Source organism: Humulus lupulus, chromosome X, assembly GCF_963169125.1.
Source record: "Humulus lupulus chromosome X, drHumLupu1.1, whole genome shotgun sequence".
NCBI classification, from domain to species: domain Eukaryota; kingdom Viridiplantae; phylum Streptophyta; class Magnoliopsida; order Rosales; family Cannabaceae; genus Humulus; species Humulus lupulus.
The window spans coordinates 63128786-63145317 of NC_084802.1; the positions used below are offsets into that span (position 1 = coordinate 63128786).

The 16532-nt window shown below is 48.7% G+C and overlaps 1 non-coding gene across 1 annotated transcript; it reads right to left on the minus strand.

Moving 5' to 3' along the window:
• Positions 1-329: 329 nt before the first annotated feature.
• Positions 330-435, minus strand: LOC133807871 (small nucleolar RNA R71). The gene has a single exon (XR_009879758.1). It is a non-coding gene; the product is annotated as a small nucleolar RNA R71 (small nucleolar RNA).
• Between the last annotated feature and the right edge of the window lie 16097 nt (positions 436-16532).

Below are 16532 nucleotides of genomic sequence, written 5' to 3' on the forward strand. Positions count from 1 at the left end.
GATACATTCAAGTATTCGTCCTCCTACTGTTGAGATGAATAATTTTGAGATAAAGCGCTCGATTATTCAGATGGTACTAAATTGTGTACAATTTGGGAGATTACCAAACGAGGATCCAAATCTCCACATCACCAATTTTTTAGAGCTATGTGCAACATTCAAAATGAACGAGGTTAGTAACGATGTTGTCAGATTAAAATTATTCATATTTTCATTAAGAGACAGAGCTAAGAGTTGGTTGAATTCATTACAAGCCAACTCTATAGTTACTTGGGAAGATTTGGCTCAGAAATTCCTTGGTAAATACTTTCCTCCTGCGAAGTTAGCCCGATATAGAGGAGAGATTAATAACTTCCATCAGCTGGATGGGGAGTCTTTATATGATGCGTGGGAACGTTTTAAAGAGGTTCAAAGGAAATGCCCACATCAAGGAATATAGAAGTGGTTGATGGTGCATACATTTTACAATGGTTTGGGGGGAAATACAAGGACAATAATTGATGCAGCATCGGGAGGAGCGTTTATGAGAAAAGGCGCTAATGAAGCTTATGAATTATTGGAAGAGATGACCATGAATAACTACAATTCGCCTACTGAGCGTGAGAATAAGAAAGTAGTAGGTGTCTTAGAGGTTGATCCAATTGCTTTATTGATCGCTCAAGTGGCGTCTCTAACCAAGCAATTGCAGCAAAACAACCTCGCCACACAAGCAATGCATGTACAGAATGTCATGAGTTGTGAGATTTGTGGGGGACCGCATTCTTATGAACAATGCCCGAGTACAGCTAGTTGCTCAACAGACGTAAATAGTATGCCTTTGGAACAGGCACAGGTTATTGGTAATTTTTCAAGACCTGCACTCAACACTTACTCCAATACATATACTCCTGCGTGGAAAAATCACCCTAACTTGTCTTGGAAAAATAATCAAGGGTTACAGCTGCGGTATCCATAGTACCCACCTCAACAACCTCCTCATCAACCGAATTATGGACTACATTCTAAGCCTTATTATGATCCAAACCCACGCCCATCTCATCCACCACCACATCCTCCAATGAACTCACCAACAATGCTTAAAGTGTGACCGACTAAGGTATGACCTGCTGTTCGCACTGTTTCCTCCTCTTGCTAGCATGTCCCGACCGACAGGTGGAGGCCTACGTTGGTCGGTAGGTCCCCGGGCATTATTATGTCGTGGGGGACCCCTGACCACAAAGTTTGAATCAACCTGCCTTTTGCTCGCAGAAGGACGATGTCCCTTGCTCGGTGGGTTTGCCTCCTTAGCAATTTAGCGTCTAGGACTTCGGGGAGGCTGCCCAGCCGTATTTTTCCTTTGTTGCTAGGGATTATCTTGGCCACCGCAAGAGGGTAGTTGATGCTCAGGATACTGAAATGGCCTGTCCTATTGAGCAGCAGGGGGTGCTCTGATCTCTGAGGGTTTTCCAGTTGAGGCAGAGTGTGGTGATGTTGAGGATGATTTGACTGTAGACCTTGTTGCGGTGGTGTACTAGGTTGCTGATCTGATCGGAAAGCCTATGCAAGCTTTCCTCTGGCCAACTAAATGGCTGCCGCCAGAGCGACAGTGGCATCCCTCTGCTGGTGGTCCATGTCGGTCTGCCATTCATTCAATTCTTGGCGTTGCCTATCAATCTCTTTATGCTGCAACGCCATTGTTTCAGCCACATTTTCTTGATTAGCCCTCAGATTGGCTAACTCCTCCTGCAACACACTTAGAGTCGTCCTCAAGGTCTCATAATCCATTTCCTCCTCCTCCAAATACACTTGTGGCTCATCTTCAGCCACATTTTGCGGAGGAGTCTGGGTTGGTGCTCTACCAGAGGTTTGTCTAGTCTTTATAGCTGTTTTCACCATTTGATCTTCTTGGAGGTCTTGAGTTCAGTTTCTCAATGAAAGCACCAAAATGTTGACCCTTGATTTGGTCAACGACATGGAGTCAAGTAAAACGACAAAAAACAAGATGAATTCAAGATCAAAAAATAAATGACACCAAAAATTTATAGTGGTTCGGCCCCAGTGATGGTAATAACCTACGTCCACTTAGTGTTCTTATTGATGTAGAATCCCAAAAATTGTGATCAATGAACTAGGGTTCATGAGTTTCACAAGCTTTAGGTTGAATACAATTTTGGTGGATAAAAACACTATAATTGTCTCTCAGAATTCTAAAGTTCAAAAGTCCCCTCTCTTGAACCCTTTGATTCATATTTATAGGCTCAAGGAGTTCTACATGGGTCGATGGGTATTAATTACATTTAATACAAGCGTATCTAAATAATAATGGAAATCACAATTATTACATAAATGCGAAATTACATATCTGAAATACTGCGACCAGATTGGTCGCCCATGAAATATGTCATTTGTCGAGTGAACTCTCTTCTGGTCGATGGTCGAATATATCGTACTCGAGTAAACAGTCACGTGTATCCCATGTGCTTGTTAATTCTGCCACGCCATCAGGCAAATCTTTTTTGGGTAAACAATTTTGTTTGTGTGTGTTATAGCATGTATATAGTTGTCAATTAGTTATCAATTAGATTAATTGTAGAGATCCTAATTGAAATAGCTTCCTAGGATAGCTATACTAGTTTGTATATAAATATGTATCATTTTTCAATGAAAAGGAAGGTAATACAATTCTTTTCACCTCAGATAACATGGTAGCAGAGCCAGGTTCTGGGTTTGAGATTCGAAATTCAAAATTAGAGTTCATCATAAATTGGGGTTTGCAATTAGGGTTTAATTTTCTTTCATTTTTAGGATTCCTATTTCGGAAACCCTATTTAGAGTGTTCTTTTGTTCTCACCATCGGCACAGAAGGACTGCCCAGCCGCCGACCAACAAGACCCCGCCGTCCGAGGTCCAGAAACGTCGCAAGTGAAGCCCACGCGCCGCCGTAGCCCGCTGCCCAGTCCCCCACGAACCAGCGCATGCATGCGCCTGCACCGTTCAGCCACCGTGCTTTCGACTCCGATTAGTCCCCACGTCTTTCTCGGCACTTTTCTGCCCAGTTTGTGTTATTCTCCAGTTATTTTCATATCTGTTTTTGTTCAAAACTTGTGTTTAGAAAGTTCCTTTTCTTGGCTTTGTTTACTTGTTTTCTCCATATTTTCTTTTGAGGTTACGGCTGAGACAAAATCCGTGGTATCTGATGTGGTTGTGATGTCTAAAATCATGGACCATAAACTGAATGGTTCGAATTATTTGTACTAGAGTAAGACTATTCGGCTTTATTTACAAAGTATCAACAAAGATGACCATTTGACTGATGATCCTCCTAAAGACAAAGGTGATTCGAGATAGGCATTGCTCAGGGAGGATGCTCTCTTATTCCTTCAGATTCAAAATTCCATTGATGGTGAGGTAATTGGCTTGATCAATCATTGTGAGTTTGTTAAAGAACTAATGGATTATTTAGAATTTTTGTATTCTGGAAAAGGGAATCTCTCCCGCATGTACGAAGTTTGCAAAGCCTTTTACCGTGTGGACAAACAAGACCAGTCCCTCATAAACTATTTTATGGCGTTCAAGAAGACATATGAGGAGCTTAGTATGTTGCTGCATTTTAGTCCTGATGTGAAGGTTCAACAAAGCCAACGAGAGAAGATGGCTATTATGAGTTTTTTGGCTGGCCTTTTGTCTAATTTTGAGTCTGCTAAGTCATAAATCCTCTCCGATTCTGAGATCTCCTCTCTCCAAGATGTCTTTAGTCACCTTTTACACATAGAAAGTCCTCCACATGTTCCAGTTATTGGTGCTTTAGTCGGTCGGAATAATACTTATGCTCCTGGGAGATCAAATAATCACACTGGCAACAAGGGAGGTGGCTCGCACGGATTTGAAACTCGAACGTCGGACTCTGGAACCATTATGTGCAACTACAGTAAAAAGTCAAGTCATACGAAGTTTGAGTGTCGAAAGCTTCAGTACAAAAATCGGCAAAAACACTTGGCCAACGTTGCCTCTACCGATGATACCTCTGAAAAATTAGTCCTTATTTCTGCCGATGAATTTGCCAAGTTCTCACAGTATCAGGAATCACTCAAGCCTTCATCTTCTTCTGTCACTGTTATTGCTGATTCAGGTAAATCCAATGTGTGTCTTCTTTCCTCATCCTCCAAATGGATCATTGATTCTGGTGCCACAGATCATATGACAGTTAATTCTAATCTTTTTTCCACTTTTCAATCACATGCTTCCACTCATACCGTTACTTTAGCTGACGGGTCATCATCTTGTATTCGTGGATCTGGCACTATCAATCCTACCCCTTTGCTTTCTTTGTCCTCTGTCTTACATTTACCTAATTTATCCTTTAATTTTCTTTCTGTCAGTCAACTCACTCGTAATCTTAATTGTCGCATCTCATTTTTTCCCGATTATTGTTTATTTCAGGATCTTATGACGAAGAAGATTATTGGTAAAAGACATGAGTCTGGAGGTCTTTATGTTTTTGGCCCACTGCCATCAACTTCTATTGCTTGCTCTAATGTCACTTCCGCTTTCGAGGCTCATTGTCGATTGGGTCACCCATCTCTTCCTTTGCTCAAGAAGCTTTGTCCTCATAATCAAGGGAAGCAATAAAAGAACAAGATAAAGATGACAAGTGATTATAAGAAACAAAAGAAGAAATAGGGTAAGTGCACTGAGGAAGCTTTGTCCTCAGGGTTAATGCCCTTAGGTCGCACCCTCTATTTATCACACTGACTCTGGCCTACTTAAACCGAGCTCAGTGAATATTAAGCTGTCCTCGGCTACCAGTGGTCGAGTTGCACCCTGTGTGCAAGTATAATTTACGGCACCCTTAGGCCATTTATCACATGTCCCATGGCGTAATACCATCTATGACATTATACAGATATCGGGAGCACTTAGTCCCACCACAAACACATAACCGGGTGCAGTTTTCTTACCTTTAAATTCGCTAGCTTTGTTCAATTGATCCTCAAGCACGATCCCTCTTGAGCCCTAGCGTACACCTAGTCACAACCATAGATTAGAATCATTATCAAACCTCAAGCCCAAAACCTAGCCTCAGGACCAATCCCGAGCCCTCGGGAAGCTCTAATTCCACCAAACGGGGTGGTGGAATCAAACCCCGAACCCCCAGGCAAAAACCCTTGAAAATAACCCAAAAACCCCTTTCTGGAAACAGGGTAGCGCTACAGCGCTACAAATAGAGCCTAAGGCGCCCCAGACCACTCAGCATAGCGCTACAGCGCCTAATGGCTAGCGCTAGTCACAGCACAGCAATTCCTGCCTTTTCCTCCTTCGATTTTCCCCGAGCCAAACCTTACCAAAACTCTTCCAAACTTCAACCAAACATAAAAACAAGCCTACCACCATCTTCCACTCATCCCAAACATCCCTACCACACTGTAGACGCTCAATATTCCGCGCCCACAAAAGAGTCAAGTCGTGTGTTAAGGTCCCTTAAAGGCCTACATGCATGCTTGAGCCACGAGACGCTTGGGGCGCGACCCTCTCACAACGGCCTCGCATGCCTAAGACTGTGCCCCGCGAGGTGACCTCCCATGCCTAGGTGCGTGATGCATAAGGGAGCCTCGTATAACTCGGCGGAAGTCTCATTGGCAGGCCTCGCATGCTCAGAACCATGCCCCGCGAGACAGCCTCGCGTCCCCAAGCTCGTGACTCAGCAGCATCGGCCTTATGTGGCCTCGCGTATGAAGCAGCCTCGGCCTCGCATCGGAGCGAGGCCCCGTCTCGCGCCCTGATGCGCGCCCCCACCTCGCGTCCGAAGCATCCTCGACCTCGCATCCGAGCGAGGCCCCGCCTCGCGTCCTGATGCGCACCCCCGCCTCGCGTCTGAGTGAGGCCCCGCCGCGCGTCATGGTGCGCGCACCCGAGTGCCCACGCGAGGCCCTCGGGCCTTCTACTTCTAGCAAGGCCGTCAGCGGCGCCCATGTGCGAGGTCCTTGCGTGCACACCCCCGTGAAGCCCTTCGGGCCATCACCTTCTCAGGAGGTCATCGCCCCGTCGCTCCATATATCTGGGTCCAAGCCACACCAGCAAGGGGTCGAGCAAGGGAGGCTACGCGAAGGAGGCTTGCGAGGGAGGCATCTCGCCTCGCACACTTAGACGTCCGGCGAGGCCACGTGCTTATCGCCTATGCCCATGGGGGGCCTCGGGGTGCTCCAGGCATCTCATGCCAAGGACCCGAGATCCCCATCTTATGACTTGAGACCCCAATGCTTAGAGGCTCCAGTACGAGTCGAATGGAACATATTTGTACGATATAGTACTGGGTACGGTCGTTAAGACATTGTATGTCGAGTACGGACACCCGTACCAGTGGGGGAGTGGGAATGCAGGGATAGGAGTAATAACCCGTACATCTACGGCCAAGGGTCAGAGTCGACACCACTACCACCTGCGCCACTATGCCTGTCACCACTCATCAGACATGGGTACGGACAAGTAGTGGAGGCATCCTCCTGACACCTGCCCTTGTACTGGATGTACGACCACAACCTTTGAAGCCACTCTCTTGACATAGTACTTATGTACCACTTGGTCTCCTGGACCACCATGTACCCAGGGCCATTAGGGCCTACTATAAAATGAACTCGAACCCCACCTAAAAGGGGGTTGGAAAATTTACTGTAGCAAAGGCTTGAGAGTGAATGAAAGATTAATTTCTCCATTGTTATTCTGTCATTGTTCTTGAGTTATTACTTAGATTTCTACAGCTCTTTTATTGACGATCCTTACTTGATAATTTTTTCTAACTCAACTTAGTTGACGAGTTCTCACCGTCAACAGTTTGGCGCCGTCTGTGGGAACGTTAGTTTCAAGCTACTGTTCCACCATTGTTTCCGGCAAGAAGAAATGCCAAGACGTTCTAAGCGACTCAGGGAGCCACGAGAGGTAGAGGTTTACCTGAACGGAGTCCAGCTGAAGGCCTCCATGAAGGACGCTCCATGAAGGACGCTCCTCCACCCAGAGACGTGGAGACCCCAAAGGACCCTGAGGTTCACGAAGGTGATAGAGCGGCCTCGTCACCGGCCGCTCCGCCTGGAGAAAGTCCTCCAAGAGCACCACCGGGAAATGCTAATGAGTTCCCTCTCCCAAAACCACCACAGGTACCGAACTCCGGCCGGCAGGACCCGGGCCCCTCTACCCGTAGGCATGATAAGCATCCCCGGGTCCATTCCGTGAGCTCGAGTTCGAAATCTTGGTTCTATGACGAGGAAATACGTGAGCTCCACCTTAAGAACCAAAGGTTGGAGACCACCTTGGAGAATATGCAAGAGGTCCTGAATGGCCTGTTGCAGGGTAAATCGAGCGTGACCTTGCCTAAGAGGAAGGAGAAAGGCCAGGATGGAGTGGAGACCACTGTACCAGTAGATGATGGGAGAACCCGACACTCTACCAGTAACACCCCCCGAGCAAAGCAACGCGAGCACCCTAAACCCCCTAAGCAAGCCCAGAAACCAGCGCCAAGGACCAATGTTGCCCCTCGCAACGAGAACGAGGTCACCTCTAAAAGAGCACCCTCGAATTTAAGGGAGGAGCTCAATAAAAAGAGGGCGGGCAAAGGGACCACGCCCCCTGTGGCGCCTCGAGAGGGCAAGGGAAAGGTGGATCTTAGCCCGTCCGCTTTGAGGGACTCCCTAAGCAAGTGGAGGCAGGACCTGGACACGGAGATGAGGAGCTTGCGAAGCAAGATCGTCACCGCATCAGGTGGCCAGGTCTGTGAGGAAGAATTCGACCATGAGTCGCCCTTTGTGAGGGAGATTCAGGCCATCCGGCTCCCTGCCAACTTTAAGGAACCCAATATGACCCCCTACGAAGGGAACACGGATCCAAAGTACCACCTGGATGCGTTTAATGATCTGATGAAACTGAGAGGGATTGGAAGCGGTGCCAGATGCCACTACTTCGCTGTCACTTTGAAGGGACCTGCCTACAAATGGTTCAAAAGGTTAAGGATGGGGTCAATCAGGTCCTGGCAGCAGTTCTCTGACGAATTCCTCCAACAGCACCATGTCGTGCGTGACTACACAATGTCGGGCACCAGCCTGGCCAACGTGAATCAAGGGAAGAATGAGAGCCTGAAGAGCTACATTCATCGGTTCAATATGGAGGCCGCGAAAGTGGGGAGCCTAACTCGCTGAGAGTTAAAAATGGCCATTACAGCCGGAGTGCTCCCAGGAAGCAAGTTGTGGGACAACATGTTGAATAGGGAAGTCACCGACTTAGATGACTTCTACGAGAGAGCGCAGAAATACATCCGTGTGGAGGATGGCCACGCCAACTTAAAGGTAGGAAAGGAGGAGCCCCACGCGAAGCCCCTAACTAACGACGGGTCGAATGTAACAAAGAAGAAAAAGGCGTACAATGGGTCAAGAGATGACCAGCAGAGGAAAACCAAACGAGGGAATGATCATAGGCAAGCGGCTTATACTTACTTTACGAACCTCACAGATACCAGGGAGCATATTTACCTCACCAACGAATATTGAGTTCCTATCAAAAAGCCCCCACCAATGAGAAAGGATCGGTCCAAAAGGGACCCCAGTAGATACTGCCAGTACCACAAGGACATCGGTCACACCACGGCAGAGTGTATCCATTTGAAGGAAGAAATTGAGGAGCTCATCCGCCGGGGACACCTAGGTCGTTATGTCAGGAGAGAAAGGCCAAAGCCGGAGGACGAGCCTGCGGCACCCCAGGCACAAAGGCGAGCCCCAGAAATACAGGGGGAGGCCCGAACCATTTTCGGAGGTCCAGGATTTGGAGGGGACTCTCGGTAGGGCCAGATAGATATGCAAGAGAGGCTCGGTGAAGTCCGCCCCCCTGCGTCATGAGTTTGGAACAGCGACCCCCGAAAAGTTTCAAGGGGGAAAATGACTCGATAACATTCACTAAGGAGGATGCGCGGGGGGTGCACTTTCCCCACAATGATCCACTGGTGTTGACAGTTCAGTTGGCAAATATGCGCGTGCATCGAGTCCTAGTGGACAACGGGAGTTCGGTGGACATCCTATATCGCCCTGCCTTGGAAAAGATGGGACTGGGCATTCGTCATCTGAAGCCCTACCAATCATCCCTATACGGATTCACGGGGGACTCAGTGCAACCCCTAGGAATGATCGAATTGGCACTCACCATGGGGGAGCAACCCCGGCAGACTACAGTCATGGCTAACTTTGTCGTAGTAGATTGTGCATCAGCTTTCAATGCAGTATTGGGGAGACCATCCCTAAGAGAATTGAAATCCATAACTTCAATATATCACTTGGTTGTCAAGTTCCCAACTCCGGGAGGGGTCGCTAGTATGAAGGGAGAACAGAATGAGGCAAGGGAGTGCTACAATACCTCACTCCGTGCACCTGTGAATCCGCGGGAACCAATGGCTATGGTGGTACATGAGGAGCTACGTGTGCCCGCGAGGGGTCCACAGGAGCTGGACCCTCGGGTCGTGGATGAGTCAAGAGCAGAACCAGTGGAGGAAGTAGAGGAGGTAACAGTGACAGAGGAACCGTTAAGAAAATTGAAGATAGGGAGAAGCCTGCAAAATGACGTGAAGGAGGAGTTGATAAGATTTTTGAAGGATAATCTAGACGTGTTCGCATGGAGTCATGAGGATATGGTGGGTATAGACCCCGATGTGATGTGCCACCATCTGAATATCTCCCCAGAAGCGAGGCCCGTCAAGCAGAAGAGGCGGGCGCTAGACCCAGAAAGGTACGCAGCGTTAAAGGAGGAGGTTGACAAGCTGAAGGCCAACGGGTTCATTCATGAGTCTTTTTACCCTGTGTGGGTGTCAAACCCAGTACTCCTCCCGAAGACAAATGGGAAATGGAGGACCTGCATCGATTTCTTGAACCTGAATAAAGCTTGTCCTAAGGACAGCTTCCCACTCCCAAGGATAGATCGGCTAGTAGATGCGACGGCAAGACATGAATTACTGAGTTTCATGGACGCCTACTCAGGGTACAACCAGATCCCAATGAACCCAGCAGATGAAGAGCACACGTCATTCATTACAGATAAAGGGCTCTACTGCTACAAGGTAATGCCCTTCAGGTTGAAGAACGCGGGTGCCACCTATCAGAGGTTGGTGAATAAGATGTTCTCTAACCAGATAGGGAGGAACATGGAGGTGTATGTGGATGATATGTTAGTGAAGACCAAGAATGCCACAGAGCTCAACAAGGACCTTGGTGAGATGTTCGACGCGCTTAGGAAATACCGAATGAAGTTGAATCCCGTCAAGTGCACCTTCGGTGTATCCTCAGGAAAATTCTTGGGCTTCATGGTCAATTTCAGGGGCATCGAGGCCAATCCTGATAAGATAAAGGCACTAATAGAGATGAGCCCGCCAAAGAACAAGAAGGAAGTGCAGTGCCTAACGGGAAGGGTGGCGGCCCTTAATAGATTTATCTCAAGGTCCACTGATAAGTGCATCCCTTTCTTTGACATCCTCAAAGGGAGCAAAAAGTTCGCTTGGGATGAAAAATGCGAAGAAGCATTTGTCAAGCTGAAGGAGCACTTGGGGAAGCCACCCCTGTTGGCAAAACCTGAGAAAGGTGAGAAGCTGTACCTATACTTGGCAGTGTCTGAGCATGCCATCAGCGCAGCCTTGGTTAAAGGGGAGAAGAAGCAGCAACAACCCGTGTACTATATCAGCAAGCGTTTGGTGGATGCGGAGAACCGATATCCGGAGATCGAAAAATTGGCCTATGTGTTAGTTGTGGCTTCGAGGAAGTTGAGGACTTACTTCCATGCGCACACAATTGAAGTCCTGACGGATAGTCCTTTGAGGCAGGTCTTACATAAACCTGAGACCTCAGGGAGGCTGATGAAATGGTCGATCGAGTTGAGTCAATTTGACGTTGTGTATACCCCAAGAGCTTCCATCAATGGACAAGTGCTGGCGGACATTATAGTAGAGTTCACCCATCAGCCGAATAGAGGAAGAAATGAAGAAGGGGAGCAGCCTATTATAGAGGAAGAGCGAGGGGGTTTAGAGGAATGGAGTTTGCATGTTGATGGGGCGTCTAATGAAGGAGGATCCGGAGCGGGCATCGTGATGACCGAGCCCGAGGGACACAAAATGTATTGCGCGATCTGGTTCGGGTTTGAGGCCTCCAATAATGAGGCAGAGTATGAGGCGCTCCTAGCTGGCCTGCGTTTGGCCCAGGAGCTGAGAGTGACGCGCCTTCGTATCTTCAGTGACTCTCAATTGGTAGTGTACCAAGTAAAGGGGGAATACCAGGCGAGGGGACCCAAGATGGCAGCCTACTTGGAGAGGGTGAAGGGCTATCTGGGACGGTTAGTGGCATATAACATAGAGCAAATCCCCAGAGAAAGGAATAACCATGCTGATGCACTCGCGAAGCTGGCATCCACCAAGGATGGTGATATCTTGGAGTCAATACTTGTGGAGTACTTACCCAAACCCAGCATCAAAGGCGCGGACGTGCATATGATTAGTGTCCCAAGGGAGTCGTGGACTGAGCCGATCAAAAGGTACCTGGAGGAAGGAACCTTGCCTGCAGACAAAAACGAGTCCCGGAGGTTGGTGTACAGGGCCGCTAGATACACTCTGGTAGATGGGGTCCTTTACAAAAGATGATTCTCAATGCCACTCCTGCGGTGTGTAGAAGAGGAGGAGGCGTTGAAAGTGTTGCATGAGATACACGAGGGAGAGTGTGGCAACCACGAGAGCAGACCCTCCACCGCTAGGAAGGCCATGAGACAAGGATACTACTGGCCCTCCATGGAGAGAGATGCGCATGACTTTTCCACGAAATGCGACAAATGCCAGAGGCACGCCAACTACCCTCGGAAACCCCCAAGTGAACTAACCAGTATGACCAGCCCCTGGCCCTTCGCTATCTGAGGGATAGACTTGATCGGCGCTCTTCCTACAGGCAGGGGTGGAGTGAAATACGCGGTGGTGGCAGTGGACTACTTCACTAAGTGGGTAGAAGCAAAACCCCTCGTGAAGATATCCACCAAACACATCACCTCTTTCGTCAACAAATTCATCGTTTGTAGATATGGAGTACCCTACAAAATTATTTCTGACAATGGTACCCAGTTCGAGGGAGGAGTTTTCGAGGAATATTGTAGGGAAAGGGGCATAAGGAGGAGTTTCTCCGCAGTCGTGCACCCACAGGCCAATGGGCAGGTGGAGGCCATAAACAGGGTCCTTAAGAAGAACTTGAAGACAAAGCTAGAAAAGATGAAGGGAGCCTGGGTAGATGAGCTACCAAATGTGATGTGGGCTTACAGAACCACCCCACACACGACTACTGGGGAGTCCCCATTCTCCTTGGCCTATGGATGCGAGGCCGTACTCCCGGTTGAGATACAGGTTGAGTCCCTCAGGGTACAGGCGTATGGAGACAAGGCCAACCATGTAGCTCTGGATAAGAGCTTGGATATGCTTAAAGAGAAGAGAGAAAAAGCGTAAATGAGGGTGGCAGTATACCAACAGCGCGCCGCAAGGTACTACAATTCGAGGGTGCGAGAGAGAACTTTCAGAGTTGGCGACTTGGTGCTGAGGAAGGTACTCCCTAACACACGAGACCCAGGAGCAGGAGTGCTGGGGGCGAATTGGAGGGGCCCTACCAGGTTTCTCAGTGCATACCCCCGAACACTTATAAGCTGGCGCGCATGGACGACACCATCATACCCTGAGCATGGAACGCGGAGCACCTTAGGAAGTACTATCAGTAAGGCACCCACGTCCGGTGATAAAAGGACAAGTGTTGCACACTATCTTTGTATGATAGAGAGGAATCAAAGAGGTTACTTAGATAACCTCCTGAGTAGGTGTGAGTCTTTTTATTTTATTTTCTGTGAAAATCTCATATGTATCGTTGTAAACCGCATGTTATGAATGAAACTGTTTACAACTTCATGTGTTATTTTCCTTCGCTACGTGGGCATCAGCCAAAGTGCCTGCCGAAATAAATTTCACCAAACACTTGGGGGGCAGGACAGGAGGCAACAACATGCGGCTAGCAAGGGGAACCTAAAAAGGGTCATCTAACGGAGGATCCTAAAAAGGACCCCTCACCCTCCTGAAAAGGAGGCCCCAAAAAGGGACCCTCTACCAAGAGGACCCCTTGCCCTCCTAAAAAGGAGGCCCCTAAAAGACCCTCTACCAAGAGGACCCTGAAAATGACCCCCTGCCAGGAGGACCCTGAAAAGGACCCTATGCACTAGGAGGATCCTAAAAAGGGCCCTCCATCAGGAGGAAGTGACCCTAAAAAAAGGACCCTTTGATGGGGGATCCCAGAGGGACCCCTTATACCAGGGCCTTAAACGAAGTCCTTACAAGGCATCCCCTGGGATCACAAGGGTTAGCTACCCTTGTGAACACCAAGGAAGGCCATAGGGACTTACACAAAAAAAAAAAAAAAAAAAAGAGAGAAAGATGGTAACAAAAATATAATAAGTCTAGTGCAGCCACCAAGCTGTCTAGCCAAAAAGGGTCCCAAAAGAGACCCTTGCAAAAATAGTACTATGAATAACGACGAGAAGGACACTTCTCGCAAAAAACAATAAGCGCGCGCAAGAATATATAAGAGGATAGTTAAGACCCAAGGGGTCAAAATATCCTTATAAGAGCAATCAAGAGGCACCAAAAGAGGTCCCAGTGAACCCTTTCACATGGGCTCCAAAGGACCTCTAGCCTAGTAAATAAAAGAGGGGAACCAACCAAACCCCATTATACAGGCTCAAGAGGGCCTCAAATGCAGTATAATAAGAGATAAATAGCAACACATGTATTTATACATTAAAAAAAAAAGTTTCGAAGACAGTACAAGAGTTACGCTAGAAAAATAGTAATGACAGTCATATTACAAAGGCCCGAAGTACAAAAAAAAAAAAAAAAAGAAGGAAGAGAGCATACACCCATAGAAGGCTAACCGGCAAAGCTTATGAGGTAACTACTTCAGGGCCTCCTAATGTGGGCGCTCCACGTGGCCGCTCGAGCAACGGCATGTTCACCAAAAGAAGAGAAGTCGAAATTCGGATCCTGCCTCCACACATTGTAAAGGGCACGGTCTATGGACCTGCGCTCGGTGGTAGCCCTCTCTGCCTCCAAGGAAGCATTCCTCTCCTGTGCCGACTGAAGTTCGGCCCTGAGGGCCTCGACTCCGGCCTCCAACTGGGTAACTCTCTGCTGCGACGTGGCCGCAATGGCCTTGGCCTCCTTGAGTTCAAACTCCAAGCAGGTAACCTTGTCCTTTAGCCCCTTGGTCTTGGCCTTTACTTCCTTCCTCTTCAGTATCAAGTCGGAAAATTTGGTCCGAACCTTTGACAACTTAGCCTTAGTTTCATTAAGCTCTTTCTCGAGCTCCTGGACCCGAGCTGTAAGGCAGTCCCTCTCAGCAGTAGACGCGGAGAGGTTGCTGGACGAGTCAGCAAACCGTAGAGACACGGTGTAGGCCTGCACAAGAAAGTTAACGGAATCAACAATAAGTAACAAAAAGAAAAACGCATGTACATCTATACATAATAATGCCGACGCAAGGTGCAGGAACTCACCCAGGCCGTGGCGCGCCTTAGAGTTTCCCCAAGGTCCAACTGAGTCACGTTCCCAAGACCATTCCAGTCGGATACAGGGAAGCTCGAGGAAAGTTGAGTGTATCGCTGTCCGTAAGATGTTTCCATCCGAGTCACCCAAGGCTCCCCCTCTGTATTGGGGGCACCTGGTTGGATGAGGACAGACGACCCGCTTGCCGAAGCGGGAAGGGGCGCAGTGAAGGTGAAAAACTGAGACTCTGGTAAATCAGAGGGGGGCTCCGCAAGGTCGGCGTAATCAGCCCCCGGTGATCCAGCGTCGAGAGGAACCTGAGGGAAGGCGTCGCAGCCCTCAGGGCCAGGGGAAGCATAACACCTGGTGCGACATGCTGGTTCTGAGGTTGGAAGGCCATGTCCTGGTCGTAGGAGTCATAAGGGGGGCATCCCCCGGGGGACAGGGGTCGCCGGTGAGATCCCCCACATTCAAGGGGGGCTTCCTCCAGCTCCTCCTCAGCCTCACCATCGTCTGGGAAAGGCTCAGCCTGCGCAGCCATTGTCTTCTTAGACCCAGGAATCGACCACAGGAGCTTGGGGTCAGAGACCGGGGACAGCTGGTGGCGGTTGAGATTTGCCATGGTAAATAAGAACGCCGCCTTCTTCATGGCGGAGTCAGTATTAATGAGGTCATTCACGGCCTCCGCCTCCGACCCAATGACCGAAGGAACAGCAAATTGCTCTGCATGATCCACGCCAGTGTCAATACAAGCGTGAGTACAAAACAGTAAGTTCTAATAAGAAGAAAAGAAAGACCAGGGTACTTACTAGGGGTGGCGTGAAAGTGTTCACGGACAGAGAGAGGGCCCTCTAAGAAGAAAAAGTCTTGCTTCCAAGACCCTGTATTGGACACCGAGCCCTCTATCAAGGGGAGCTCGTTATTGGCCTTCTGCAGATAGTAGAAGTCCTTAGACTTGGGGGATCCCATGAGGTTGTACAAGAAGTGCACCTCTTGCGCCGTTGGGGCGCGTTTCGCCCGTTCCTTGAACCAAACAAAAAGGCAACTTAGGGTCAACCAACTGTTGGGTGACAGCCGAAGGGGCGCCAGGTCGAAATAGTTAAGAACCGCTACGAAAAACGGGTGCAAGGTAATGGTGCCACCAGCCTTCAAAATTTGTTCGCTCAAAGCCACAAGACCCTTCCTAGGGCGGTCGGCCCGCATGCCTCCTGAGGAGCATATAAGGCGTATTCCGGGGGAACACGATAGTGCTTCACAATTTCCTTCAATTTGTTCGCGGACACATGCGACACCAGATCAGACGCCAGTAAAGGGGCGTCGTCCTGTTCCTGGATAGATACTTGTCGGCGTGCCTTCGGCATATCTGCAAAATCAAAAGAAAAATTTGAGGAAGAGACAGAACACTTGACCCTCCATTTTTTCTTCCTAGCAAGAGTTTTCCATCGAGGGAGCGATGGCGGAAGCGCTAAGCTAGCAAAAACTGAGACTAGGGGCTGAGGAGAGGCGATAGCAGCCCCATGACCGTCATCAGGCGAGGATGGGTTGGGAGGTTCTGGCGGAAGGTGTCCCTCCATAAACTCTAACTCCCACTGCAATTCAAAAAGGGTCATCCTAAGGCTTGCTACATGGTCACTAAGGTTTGGTGGGGGGAGGTCCTCCGTCTCCTCTTGACACCGAGTCAATTTCGCTCTCCACTACCCAAATTTTACGCCTAAGTTCAACCATGTACTCAAGGTGGCGGATGCGGGCCTGCCTTAAGGAGTCATAGTCCTGGTGAGGATTGCCTTCAGGGGACTCTGAGTCTGAGGACAGGTCAATAAATTCAGCCCCTGGAGGTATGTCGAACGGGCCGTCACTGGCCATGACACCTCGTCCCGAAAGCGAAAAGGGGTTCGCGTAAAAATGAGGGGATGGCTACAAAACACAAAGGAATAGGCTTAATATCTCTATAGGGTATAAAAAAATGGGCATGTATATGGTCAAA